At 38.8% G+C, this 13178-nt stretch overlaps 1 long non-coding RNA gene across 1 annotated transcript in view; it reads right to left on the bottom strand.

Moving 5' to 3' along the window:
- Positions 1-1251: 1251 nt before the first annotated feature.
- LOC109955615 (uncharacterized) overlaps positions 1252-13178 on the bottom strand; it is a 69418-nt gene continuing 57491 nt past the window's right edge. Inside the window, exons 2-3 of the long non-coding RNA XR_002274293.1 lie at positions 4595-4742; positions 1252-2176 (exon numbers count right to left, since the gene is read on the bottom strand). This is a non-coding gene — a long non-coding RNA (uncharacterized LOC109955615). The remainder of the gene's footprint in view (positions 2177-4594; positions 4743-13178) is intronic.

Below are 13178 nucleotides of genomic sequence, written 5' to 3'. Positions count from 1 at the left end.
CACAAAAGTCGTGATTTCTGGGTGATGAAACCCTTTAAATTGTTGTCTGTTGTGGCTGATTTTTGGGATGCCAATGTAAAATGCTCCCAAGTGGAGCTCAAGACTTGCAGTAGTATTCAACTGTTGCCATTATAAGTATGCCAAACTAGCTACTAAGTTCCTGATTGCAAAGTATGGCATTGAAAGTACAGAAAACAATCACTGGATTACTTTGATATGGAAGAAAACCCTAAAATATGATGACTAAGAAAAGTTCTGGACTTATGAGGAGCATCTTTTTACATTACTATTACTAAGCAGAATTATGTACATTTACTGTACTCATGATTGGCATCAGTGATATATTTAAAGAATGTGCTGTTAATGTAAGTGTTTATATTTGATTAAGTTACTGTAAGATTCAAAAAATAGTCAGATAATTGACAGCAATCAGATGCCAGGGTATGTAATATAGAACATTAACCTATGAGGGAAAGGACCCAAATGCAGACTAGCAGGCTGGCAGGCAGACAGGTACTGCTAAGCAGCTGATTTCAACATAGGGGAAAGAGATAAGCTGACTTTCAGTCTAGGTAAACACAGCTGAGCAGGGAGATCTGGAGTCCAAAACACTATTTTTACATAGTACACAGTGGATTATTAGAGAAAAACTTCACAAACAGTCCAGGTTAAACAAAGGCAAGAGGCAAACATCCAAAAACCATTAAAGCCCAAATACATAAAACATGAGTAGCACTAGTAAATAACAAGGTATAGGACCACGGAGGGCAAGATAAATGAGGCATACAAGGCATGTAAATACAATGGATAATCTGGCAATGAACAAAAGCTACCAGTCAGGGAGAGGCAATCAGCTGATTCAAGGCAGGTGAGGTGGGACTGGCAATGAGGAAGTGAGAGGTGGGGCAGAGAATAATTTGGAGAAACTGGAGACCAGATGTAGACTAAGAGTCTCTAAACAAGTCCAGAAGCAATAAAGCTGGAGAAAACAAGAGGGACGACCGAACCAAACTGCAAACTGTTCATAAACCGGGCAAACTACAACAGCTTAATTCCTGATGTTTTTAGACCTCCATTGTGCACCAGCACAATGGAGGTCCATTGCCCAGCTCACACAATATCAATCCCTACAAAGTCTGTATAAATACCTACTACACAAACAAAAACAAACTGCTGCGACTGACAAGAGACAATCTATGTTTGCATGAGAGCACATACATTGCATTTGAAGAGAAACAAACTAGTGGTTACTGTAATCATATACTGTACATGCACTCATAATTATCATGGCGAAGAACAATGGGACTCAACAACAAAAGGCATTTATTTTTACATAGTACACAATGGATTATTAGAGAAAAACTTTACAAAGCATTTGATTGATCATGTTCACAATGATGATGATTACACCTTGGAGGAAAAAGCTGCCATCTTGTGTAGGTGCTACAGTATATTCTGCTTCTTTTTCATCCATGTATAATACAATCTGAGTGACCCTTGTTGCATAAATAGTTTAATGATATGATCTGAAGAGGTTTAAATGCTAATTACCAGGTCCAAAATCATAGCTGTAGTCAAAATAGTCTGATTTATCTGAGGCTTTGATCATTCTTAAAAGCGATCCAAGAATACATTTTATTACCTCAATCTGCCTAATGACAGGCGAACTGTCTGCTGTTTGATACGGCTACACTAGTCACGCTGTATTGTCTCCACAGTCTTTATTATGAAGTTAGACAAGAGTGTCAAATTGACCCATTTAGAAAAAAAGGCAGCAGAAGAAAGAAAAAAGAAATAAGCAGTACAATTTACTGAAGTAGATATGCAGCTCTCCCCTCCTCTCTAGGGTCTTAAAAAAAACAACAACTTTGGTGTAATAAGAGGCAATGCTATCAGAAAGCAACCCAGTGCTATAGGAGGCTGTCATCACTTCCTGAAGGTGAGAATCATGGGACTGTCTACATGCAGAGGGCCCTTGATTCCCATTAACATTCATTAAGCAGGAGTGATCTTACACTGGAAACCATTAGGAACCATTAAAGGCTCTAAGACCTTCTGTTAAAGAACACGTTAAGTGTCTGCTGCAGGTACTATAAGAAAGGAAGTGGCTCAAGAAACAATATCCAGGGGAGGAGGCCATGTCTTTTTTCTTGCTTTTGATGTGTGTCTTGTGTCACTGTGGGGAGAAAGACAGTACGTATGTGCACGTGTTCATTTTTAGCAGCTCTTGTGCTCATTTCTTGTCAGGATTTATACCAGCAGCTAAATAAGACATAAAAAGTATAAAGCTTTTAAACAAGGCAGTGCAGCCAGTGGCAGACCATTCCAGTAGAAGCAGCTGACCCTAACAGGTCCTACAGACACTCAGACTGGAGCAGATGGAAGATGCAGATAGCACTAAAACTGCTGACTGGAGGTTTGCAGGCTTTCGCCGGGAGCACTTCATTTAACATCTCACTGTTGCCGCTCCTTTTCGTTCAGTTACTCCCTGCAATATTTTAAACTGATCCACTGATGAAAATGCAGAAAATAACAGTAATTTTGATGAACTATTGAGGTCAGCATTAGCTGCAATGACAACCATTACATTTTCTGTGGAGATTTCACAATAAAAGCCCCTTGTTTTGCCATTTGGATACCTAAATGTTAAATATTGGTAGAGGGAAATGTTCACTATACTTCAACAGTAACTTACAGATAAAAAAAAAATGCAAACAGTTTAAAATTACTTAAATTATCCTACATATATTTTTCTGAGACTGTAAATATAACCAATGGGGGAAATTGTCTTAGAATTTAATGTTTCCCTTTATAAATGTGATTTTTGGAGCATATCAACACAGTTATAACCAGGATTACAGGAACATTTGTCAGTACTTGTAAATATATGAGTCAGTTCTTTATTATCTTTTCTAATGTCATTCAGAACAAAAAGAAAAGCTTGGTCCAGAGTATTATCAGTGATTTTCTCATCCATGCTCAGGGGAGCATCACAGGCACTGCTGTGCTGGAGCCCTTAGGGCAGAACCTCAAACTGTTGTTGAAGCGGACGGGCAGAGATGGCAACATCCTCTTTTGCCCTTATCCTTGCCATGGTGTTAGACCGGTCTTACTATTAATGGAGGACAGGGACCAGCCAACTCCTCCCTAAACCACAGACATGCTGCAAAAGCTAACTTCCAACAGGAGAGCAATCTGTAATAAATTGTGCATGATGCTTCTGACAAATTGATGAAGAGTGGCTATGAGACAAAAAGCCTACCCATGCTGACACCAGAAGCTTTAATTGTAACAACTGTGTCAATTCATCCTCATGTATTGAATGACTGTTCAGACAAAACTCAATAAAATAAAATAATAGACAAAACAAAGGGGATTCTCCAAATGGTGGTCTCATATTTATCATACCAGTGTTCCATTAGTTAAACAAGCATTTTTCTGTGTCATAGTGATTTCATGCTTTGATGGGCGGGGTCACCAGAGCCCTGGGATGAGGTAAAGCAACAGTGAAGGTTTTTCATATATTGTAATGGAGGCATGAATCAATTAAAAACAGAATTGCCTCTGGAATTTGATACATATTTTGACCAGGGTTAATTATTATCTTTGTGTGGCTGTAACTAAGAGTCTTCTGTATATCACCTTTGTTTGCCAAGAAAACACCCAGTGTAATTTATTGCACACTGATACTGACAAAAATGCTTCCAAGAACAAGCACCAGTGTGTTTTAACAAGTAAAAACCTCCATTGAATTTAGATTTTTTCTTCTTACCTCAGAAGGCTTACTCTTGGGATTTTACTCTCAAGTATGAGGCCTTTGAAGCTATTTTTGACTTGCTCAACCTACTTTTGAAATGACATTCACATTTTTGCTCTCTTTTCCCCTTTTTGAGCCAGGAATAATCTCACTTGACATAACCTTTGGTCCATTTGTTGGAGGGTTAGGAGGCTTAAAATTGACTATGAAGGGTTGCCTAGGCTTGCCACACTGACAACAGAAGTCTCTAGATTTGACTCTTCATATGTTGTGAATGATTCACTAAAGACTTGTTTTTATTGGCCTTTTCTTGACTATTTGAAAGGCAATGATTATTCAATGAGCTAAAATCTGGAGCTAAAATTAGTAACGCATAAAAAAAATAAACATTTTTGGATACAAAGTAAAGAGAGTGGTTGTTATTGAAGAATTGAGGATTAAAGTGAACAACAATATAGAAAAGTCAGTGAACAAATCGTTTCAGCTGTGCCAAACAGACACAAGTATTTGGCTCAAACACAAAACTGAATAACCACAAAACAAAAGCAGGAAGTGTATAAAAATGAACAGTGTCTATCACGGTGCAACAGCTGTGGCAAACAGTATTAGCAAACATGATTAGCTTTACATTGCAGTCACAATCCTCCAGTGTATGACGTAATAAAGTATTTTAATAATGCCATCCATGCTGACTTCAAGATAAAGCTGCTCCATGAGTTCATTTAAACTGAAAATGTGACAGATGCTGTCATTATATATTCATTGGGAGTCAATTAAGTCAGTGAATCAATTAGCAGAATGAACAATATGTACTGTATGTGATATCTTCTTAATTACTTGCTAACGGTGAATGTCCTCACACCATGTGGTCCCTCTGTCTGCTTTCTCTTGCCTTTTGCTTTGACTCCAGCCATTAGAGGAGGGAGGGGTAGTGATGTCAGTGGATTAACCCAGCTACTGGCTCACTGTGTGCTAGTTGGAGGATCTGAAATAAAGAGAGAGGACAGGGGACTTTAGTCTGAGCCATGTGTTCCTTTTTACCTCCCTCCCCATCCTTTTTGTTTCCTCCTGACATGTCTCTTTTCCCATCATGCTAGCTCTGCCTCACAGAGTGCTGCAGCGTTCTGTGGCTACCTCACACCACAAACCTTGACCTCACAACAATGCTCCTGCTCCCAGTGCTCCCATTTTCTGCTTCTGTCCTCCATGCTTCCTCTATGGACTGATTTCTGCTCCTCTTCCTTCTCTCTCCCTCTTAATCCAAAAATGTTTTTCTTACCCTCCTAAACTGTCCCACTTATTTGTCCCTGCCTCCTTGTCTCTTTCCTTCATCCCTTTTCTTCCTAGTGCACCCTGCTTTTGCTGGCAGTGAGAAACCGGCTGCTTGTGACTGGAATTCCTTATTACGCCATGTGCATGTCTTTTCATGCTTCAAGGTGCTGCATGTTGGGACTTTATTTATTTATCTGCAGATTCCCTCACTGTCTTCCATAGCAATTCCATGTAACGCACCCCCTCACAGAGAGAAACATGGGAAAAAACTAACTATTATTAGTACAACAGGTGAAAAATAACCAAAAGTGGTCATAATAAATGCAAAGCAAATACTTACTGTACTTCAACTGACTGCAATTTCATTTACTGTTTAGAAAATGCTCTTACTAGATTGGGCATAGGGAGAGGGGCTTCCAAATGTGCACGTGGGGCATAGCATGTTCAGATTTCGCACACACCTACAGTAGCGTTATTTTCCATTAAGCCCACACTAAAGTTGTACTTTCCTGAAACCTTGACAAATTGTTGTTGGTCTTTGTCACATTCACTAGTAATGGCATACATACTGTGGTACTATTAACACACTGCATTCTCTATGTATCATAGGAGTAATTGCCTCACTTTTGGGATTCTAACCATAATTACACTAACTGAGGAAAACATGCAGCCTGGCTTGTGATTCCATTTTTAATGCCCAAAAGACAAATATGCAGCTCAGCTGCTTCCATAATTTAGCAATAACAAGAAGTGAGAAAAGTAACTACATGAGGGAGACGGAGTTTGAACACTTTAAAATGGAATTTAAGGAATAACTCTTGTTCTTTTTTAACATTGTTCTATTTGATCTGCAAGATGTCCTTGAATGTTTGCGAGTGGAAACCAGCCTTGCTGTTGATTAAATCTCTCTGCACACTTGAGGAGTCAAGTGTGAAAGTGTGTGTGCTACCCCAGCAAAACTACCTGGCCTAGTTTCATCTCCAACAAACACCTCACCTTAACTCTGCAATGCTACAACAGCCAATCTTCAGACAGAATTATTGCATGCCAAATGACATACTCTGCCTGTCATGTATTTGAGCATATTTCCGTGATTGCCCTGTGAGATATCTATAGGCTCAAAGCCTTTTTTTTTATCCTTCTCTTGCAGGTTAAGATGGCTGCAGTGAGTCCACACATCTTAACATGAGCAAACACACTGCAATTCAGACAGCCACATGCATACACAAGCACACACACACGCACACACTTCTAAAGAGCTGCAGGAAGGCAGAGGCCCATCACATCATGCAAATCGCTGTCGCTTGTCAGGACGTGTGTGGCATCTGAAAAGAAATGAAAAGAAGGGATAAAGGAGAGCACAGAAAAAAAGGCAGTGGAGTGCAAAGGTGCAGGAGTTTGAGGTGGTGACCATGTTTTTCAAAAGCTTTTGTGTTCTTGACCCCCACCGATTGCTCTTCACGCTTGCCTGGCCGCAGTGACACAATGTGTGACATGCCGTCAGACACAGCAAAGGTCAACAAGATAAGCATATGGGTTTTGGTATAATGGAAGCAGAGGCAAATATGTATGTCGGCCTGTGTATACATGTATCACCTCCACCGCTCAGCTGGTCACTGGCTACAGGTGGCTAGCAAGGTGACACGGCATCTTGTTGTTAAAACAGGAGCTGGCCATATGCCTCTGCTTCTGTGAAAAGCTGTTTTCCCTGTTAGGCAAGCATATGCATGTGCCAAAAGTTGCTGCTACATCAGTGGACTTGTTTACTTTATTGTTGTCAGAGTTTGTCCTCTTTATCCACTGACATCTGGGACAATGACTGTGCAAAATTAAAGAACAGAGCAAAGTTTCCCCCCCCATCTTAGGTAATCTTGCAGCTCAAGAGGGAATAAAGTTTTAAAGTAAATTAAAAACAGGGCTTTTCTGTTTGAAAGAATAACTTAGATTTAGATATCAACAACAGTAAAATATGCCATCTGTTCTGACATTACAAACATACAAAAGCAGTGAAGCTTAGGCTGCTAATTTATCCAGAATGTTGGTCTTGCAGTCTGGGAATTACATTCATAGCCAAGTTATTCCTGCAACACTGCAGCACTTTCTCCAGTGATTGATGGCCCTTTAACAAGCTCCTCTAAATAGCACGAAGGATCCCTGAACTTAACGATATCTGCCATTACACCCACCAACAGGTAAGGTCGAGGTCGCAGTTTCGTCTCAGCACGGGCAAAGTCACTTTTTATGATGGGGAACAATTTGCTTTGTATAAATGAGACGTTTGTTCCAAAATAATTGTTACCATAAAAGTGAAACTTGGATTTGCTTCAGATCTAAACTGTTGTACGTTCACTTCAACAATACATTTTTGAAGACATATCCAGGCATTTTAATTGCCCACTGAAAACAAATAGTGTGGTAGCTTGTGTGAAATGCTGAGATTTTTTAGAGGAAATGATTTCTTTCAGTTTTAATCTTACTTCAAATAAAAAGTATGATATCAAAATACTTCAAAAAGTGACCAAAAAGTGTATAACAAAATACGGGAAATACAAAAAAAGAAACTGAACCATCTTATAAAATATCCACCATGTTTGAAATTGCAGAATATGAAATGTTTTTCCAGTTATCTCCTATAAGTCTTGCTGAACATGTACAAGATGCACAGAGCATGAAAAAACAAAACAAAAACCCTGTCAGAATGGTTACAAATGCCATAATAGACAATTTGCTGAGGTTCTGTGCAACAATCTGGATGTATTTTTATGTAAGATGTGTTTTCCTTATAGCCTGGATTTTATACATATAAAACAACTTAATCTCCTCCCTCTCCAGCAGTACTGTAGTATCACTGATATCGTGAATTTTAGCCCAGGGGGCTGACTATTGGCTCTGGGCTTGTTTTTTAACAGATACACAGCATGTTTGGACACACTCCAGTGTCCCACATCCACTCACCGAGGAGAATCTCCTTCAGGTGTGTACACATCTTGTGATGTGACATGTATTCATCAGAGATTTCACATGCGCCATCATCCAACCTGCAGAACAGGTTGAGTATGAAAAGGGTCCCTGCTAAATATTAATCTCCTTTTTTCCTTATCATTTCAGCTGCATGTGTGTAACATTTGGCAGGATGCTGGCAATGCTCTGGATCAGCCCAGGGGAGGCTGAGAGAGGGAGAAACTTGGAATGTACCTCATCACAGGACCCCACCAGATGCTAGAGTTGTTCACCCATCAAGCATGAAATTTTGTCTGCGGGGAGATGATTTATAATTTTACTCTTACTGCTGGGGAAAACAGGGAGCAAGAGAGAATCAGAAAAGGGAAGAAACACAAATGTTTAGTCCTTTTTTCTCTGCCAGTAAATTCCTGAATGGTTTCCAGAGTTTGATTATTTTTCATTCTGTGGCTGCAATAATGTGGAGGGAAAAACAGGAGCAATGAAAAGTACTTGTCATTTAGTTGGGTTGTGGGGTTGGGGGCAATGGTCCTTGCTGATGTTATGTTTGCATGAGTCTACAAAATCATTAGAGGAAATAGCCACATTATGGAGAGCGCCGCATTGGTTGGCTATCTAGCCTGCATCCACCACTGCATGCAGCAGCTATCAGCTATTCATCAATTCTTACTTTGAGAAAAGCAAGAATTGATGGTTTGTGTTTGTTCACAGTCAAGAGAGCTCAGTGGAAACTTCCCCATGGTGACACAGGGACAGCAAAAACCTGGTTTTCTTTATTAGAACAATTAGTTTTAATACCCTGTGGTGGAGTGTTTTGTCAACTGCTGAGAAGTAAAGAACACCGCTCTATTTTAATGGCAGTAAACTGCAAAAGAACTAGATGCATTATTGGCTTACATTTGCATTAAAGTCAAACTTCCTTTGGGAGCAGCAAGTAAAAACTTTTTTTTTCAAACCTCAGTCCACATTTATCTATTTTAGCCTGAATAATTAATTCTCTGATTGGTTTCCAATTTGGTATACACTCACCAGCCACTTTAATAGGTACACCTGTATACAATTCATTTCAGTATACAATTCAATGCAACACTTCTGCACTAATACGAGTGTCTATAAAGCTCAAAATGTTCAGTTTTTGGTGAAACTGACAAATGTATCGATGAAATTATGTTTATTTTTGAGGTCATAGTTAAAGGGGGTGTTTGACTGGAATACATTCTAATAATAATAATAACCTTTATTTATAAAGCACTTTACAAGTCATCTGAGCACCAAGTGCTGTACAATAAGAACTAGGAAAATTTAAACACCTAAAACATTCTATACAAAATTATAAATAGCATATCATTCTATTCAGCGGTGTTCCTAATATTCTGACCCTCTCATTATGAATCTGGGGAAGACAAAAATATAGAGTCACCTCTGAATATAATGCAGTCCAGTACAGCACCACCTTTAGCTATGACCTCAACAACAAACGTATAATTGAATTTTATACCTTTACAACAATTTTGCAATAAACTGAAAGATTTTGAGTGTTGCATTGAATTGTACAGGTGTACCTAATAAAGTGGCCAGTGAGTGCAAGTCCAGGCACACAGTATAATTTTCTCTGGATACCAGCTGTGTTTAGAGCACAGTTAAAGTTACTTACATAAAATGTTAATTTTGGATCACAGATTCAGGGTTTCCTTATTGAACCTACAGTGTTTGCCAGAACCAACCTCACTCTTTCTTTCTCTGCTAATTCTGTTTATACTATGTCCTAATTAGCCAGCAAACCATTCACTGGCCAAACCTACTTTGATATGCAAAGATTGGACCCAGCCACTCTATGGAAACAAACAACTTAAGACAGTGACAAATGGTCATATAATTGACACCATCCCTCTGATGGCAGTGATATATGGAATACATTTACTTTATATACAGTAAATGATAGCAAACTGAGAGAATGATATTAAATACAGACAAAACACTTTTATTGAGGCTATCTTGGATTATAGTCCATTTCCCTTCAAATCTGAGAGACATATTTCATGTGATTACAATTTTAATGCCTCATTACACTAAATGACAAGACTACACAAATTACAGTACGGGCTCTGATAGTGTTACTAATCAATACCAGTGCTTTGAAATGAAAAATCCTCATACAATATCATGTAAAGAGTCGGCTGCCCACCTATGATTTACTATATCCATGAGTTTCCAAACAAACACTCTCTATCAGGTAAGAAAAAATTGCGGCTGACACATTTGTTTCACCTTGCATGTGTCATCAGTTTGACCTGTGGCTTCTCTAATCCACTCCTACGTCACTCCAAATCACAACATGTGTCACTCTGAAACCCTTTTTACTTCTTTGCTTTAAATGGATGAATGTGGACCAGTGCCACAATGTAACTGACCTTGTAAAAGCAGAATCAAACACTACAAAGACAATAAGTGAATTTAACTTTAGAGCGAAAGTGCCATCCATCAAAATTATCATCTTAAAACAATTTAATGACATGATTTACCTTGATGTTCGTTTGAAATGGCACCTTTTGTGGATATGAAATTACTTTATAGAAATTGCAAAGACCTGGATAAGTCGATTTTTTTTTTCTTCCAGTGCAAAACTAACCTCCCCCACCGACTTTGGTTCCACTCACTGCCTTGTCAAAAAACTTAAATAGATTTTTCTAACCTTCACTTATTCTGGGAAGGTTCACTGAGCATGCATGGTGTTTTTGAGAATGGCTCAGCTTTACTTTTATTCACTTACACACATTCACACCTGGGTGCTGACCGGCACTTCCGCTATAGCCTCAGAGGAGTTTCTCTGGAGCTGGTGGGGATTAATTGTCTTGTTCAAGGACATTTCAATGGGAATTGTAGAGGGAGGGGAGCATGTTTCTCATTAACTTGCCTGTCCAGACTTTGCAGGCTGTTTGAAGAACCAGCCGCCTGTGTCATTTCTTTTTTTAGTCTGCATGAGTTATTTTGTCTGTGTGAGTAACTGATGCATCTTCTATAGTACACTTGTACCAAGAGCTGCAGTGCTTTATTCTGGTCTCTAGGCTGCTTTTCAAACATGTTAGACTTGGATTAACTTAGTCATGTTCCATTTCTGGGGCTGTCTCCTTTGAAGGGTTTGGCTTGTGAAGTCTTTGAGGACTCTTCAGTAGGAAAACTTCTTCTAGCCCTCTTGACATTTTACGTACATCCCTGTTTAAAAATGCCATTGATTCTTTTTGTTCTTGGGTGCTTTCTCTAATCAACATTTCTTTGGTTTCTGGTTGTGTCCTTGCTCATTTGACACAGGCTATTGCTTAACAACTTCTTAAAAAATGAATTTTGTCCCTTCACTGTGTCAAAATTACAGGCATGTGTTCAAGTTGCCTTTTATAGCCAATGCCCTAGAAAATGTAGTTGCTGAGCGGTTTTTAAATGTCTTATAAGAGCACAAGTAGTGTGCACTCAACAGAAACAGCTCTACTTAGAATTTCAAATGTTTCACATTGGACCTGAGGTCCCTGGACACTGCAAACAACTTTAAAACACAAGCCCCCTGTATTTATGTCTTTGCCTTATTTTATTGAGGCACTCTGTGACGTTCTGTTCTAGAAAGGCACTACAGTATCTATTTAATGACTGACTTATTTTAGGCTACTGACAGATTGGACATACGGCTGTAACAAACATGGGGAGCTGTCCTCCAATCTTGGCCAAAAGAATGGTTCTTTTTGCTCCACTGGAGGAACCTTTTCCCTGTCAGCCGTTCATGATTTATTTGGTCTTGAAATACTGATTTTGAAGTAAGCAATTCAGACTTGTCCTTCATCTCTAGCCACATTTGACAGTTGACTTTTCCCTTAAATGCACATTCATCACAAGAAAGAGAGAAGCCAATCCTGAACCCTTTGTATACAAAAGGAATCTGGAGAGAACTCAACTTCTGCTATAAATACGTAGTATTACATACTATATTAATTGATAACAACACATTTAAATCTGGCCTTGGTTCTATATGTTCAATACTCAGGCTGGAGGAATGAACTGATGCTGCTACATCAAATACAAATGCAAATGTAATGTTCCCATTAATCATCGTCTACTTCACAGTGCAGGAGCAGTACCGTGTTCCTGTCTGTGAAGTGTACTGTTTTCATGCCAGTGTCATTTCTGCTACACTATCAGTTAAAAAGTTGGACACACTTTCCCACTCAGTTCACTGGGAGAGTGTGTCCAAACGTTTGAGTGGTCGTGTAGTGTACATGTTATACTGCTTTTGTAAAATGTGACTTTGACCTGGATCTAGTTTTTCGGCACATTTACATGTTTGATGATATGCTCATTGATGCATAATCCTGTTTGTTGTAGAAGCCAATCAGGGAACGTGGTGGTGTTACCTTGTGTGTGAATACTATAAAGATAAATGTATAAAGATACATAAAAAGGGTGAAAGAAAATGTCTTCAATCAATATGGGAAACAGGCAGAACAAACAATGCCACTGGCATTGACAGGTTGTCAGATAGCCTGTACATTCACTTACTTTAAGTGTATAAAGCCACTGTCTCTGTATTAGTCTACATAAATGTATTTTTTGTGTGTGCCTTGTGTATCTGTTGAATTGCTGCACTCATTTACTCTTACAAGGATAAAAAAAAAGCTGTATTGAATAGAACTTCATTCAATTGCACTAAATCTGTCTGCTTTTATTGCTTGTAATTGCCATATAACACCATACCATCGACTAGAGTTAAAAGTAAGTGGTTGCTTTACATTGTCTTATAGATGTTTGTGCTGATTATTTCAATGTGTCTGCCAGAATGCCAGTGTCTGATATTATTTACCCCAAAAAGTTCTTTAATTAATGTTTTTACAATTAATAAATAAATATTCCCAGTGATGGCAACTGGCTGGATGGATGTGTGGTAGCCTTAAGGACTTTGTTAGTGATATTGATGAATTGATACTCTGTGTTATTTGGTACTTATTTACCAGACTACACTCATTTTCCAAAGACAGAAACCAAATTTGATTAGGAACTCAAGGTACACTAATTGCATTACTTCCTTAATGTGATTATGATGTTAGAGTGTACGCGTCCACAACCTGATTGAGACTGGCTTGTGCTGCCATGCTAGACAGATTAGTGAAAAGTGTGGGTTTCCCCGCTCCTGACTGATGTGATCCTG

The sequence above is a fragment of the Monopterus albus genome, unplaced genomic scaffold (genome assembly GCF_001952655.1).
Source record: "Monopterus albus unplaced genomic scaffold, M_albus_1.0 scaffold16.1, whole genome shotgun sequence".
NCBI lineage: Eukaryota > Metazoa > Chordata > Actinopteri > Synbranchiformes > Synbranchidae > Monopterus > Monopterus albus.
Note: the sequence above shows the minus strand (reverse complement) of the source record. Positions and strands in the feature narration are given on the sequence as shown.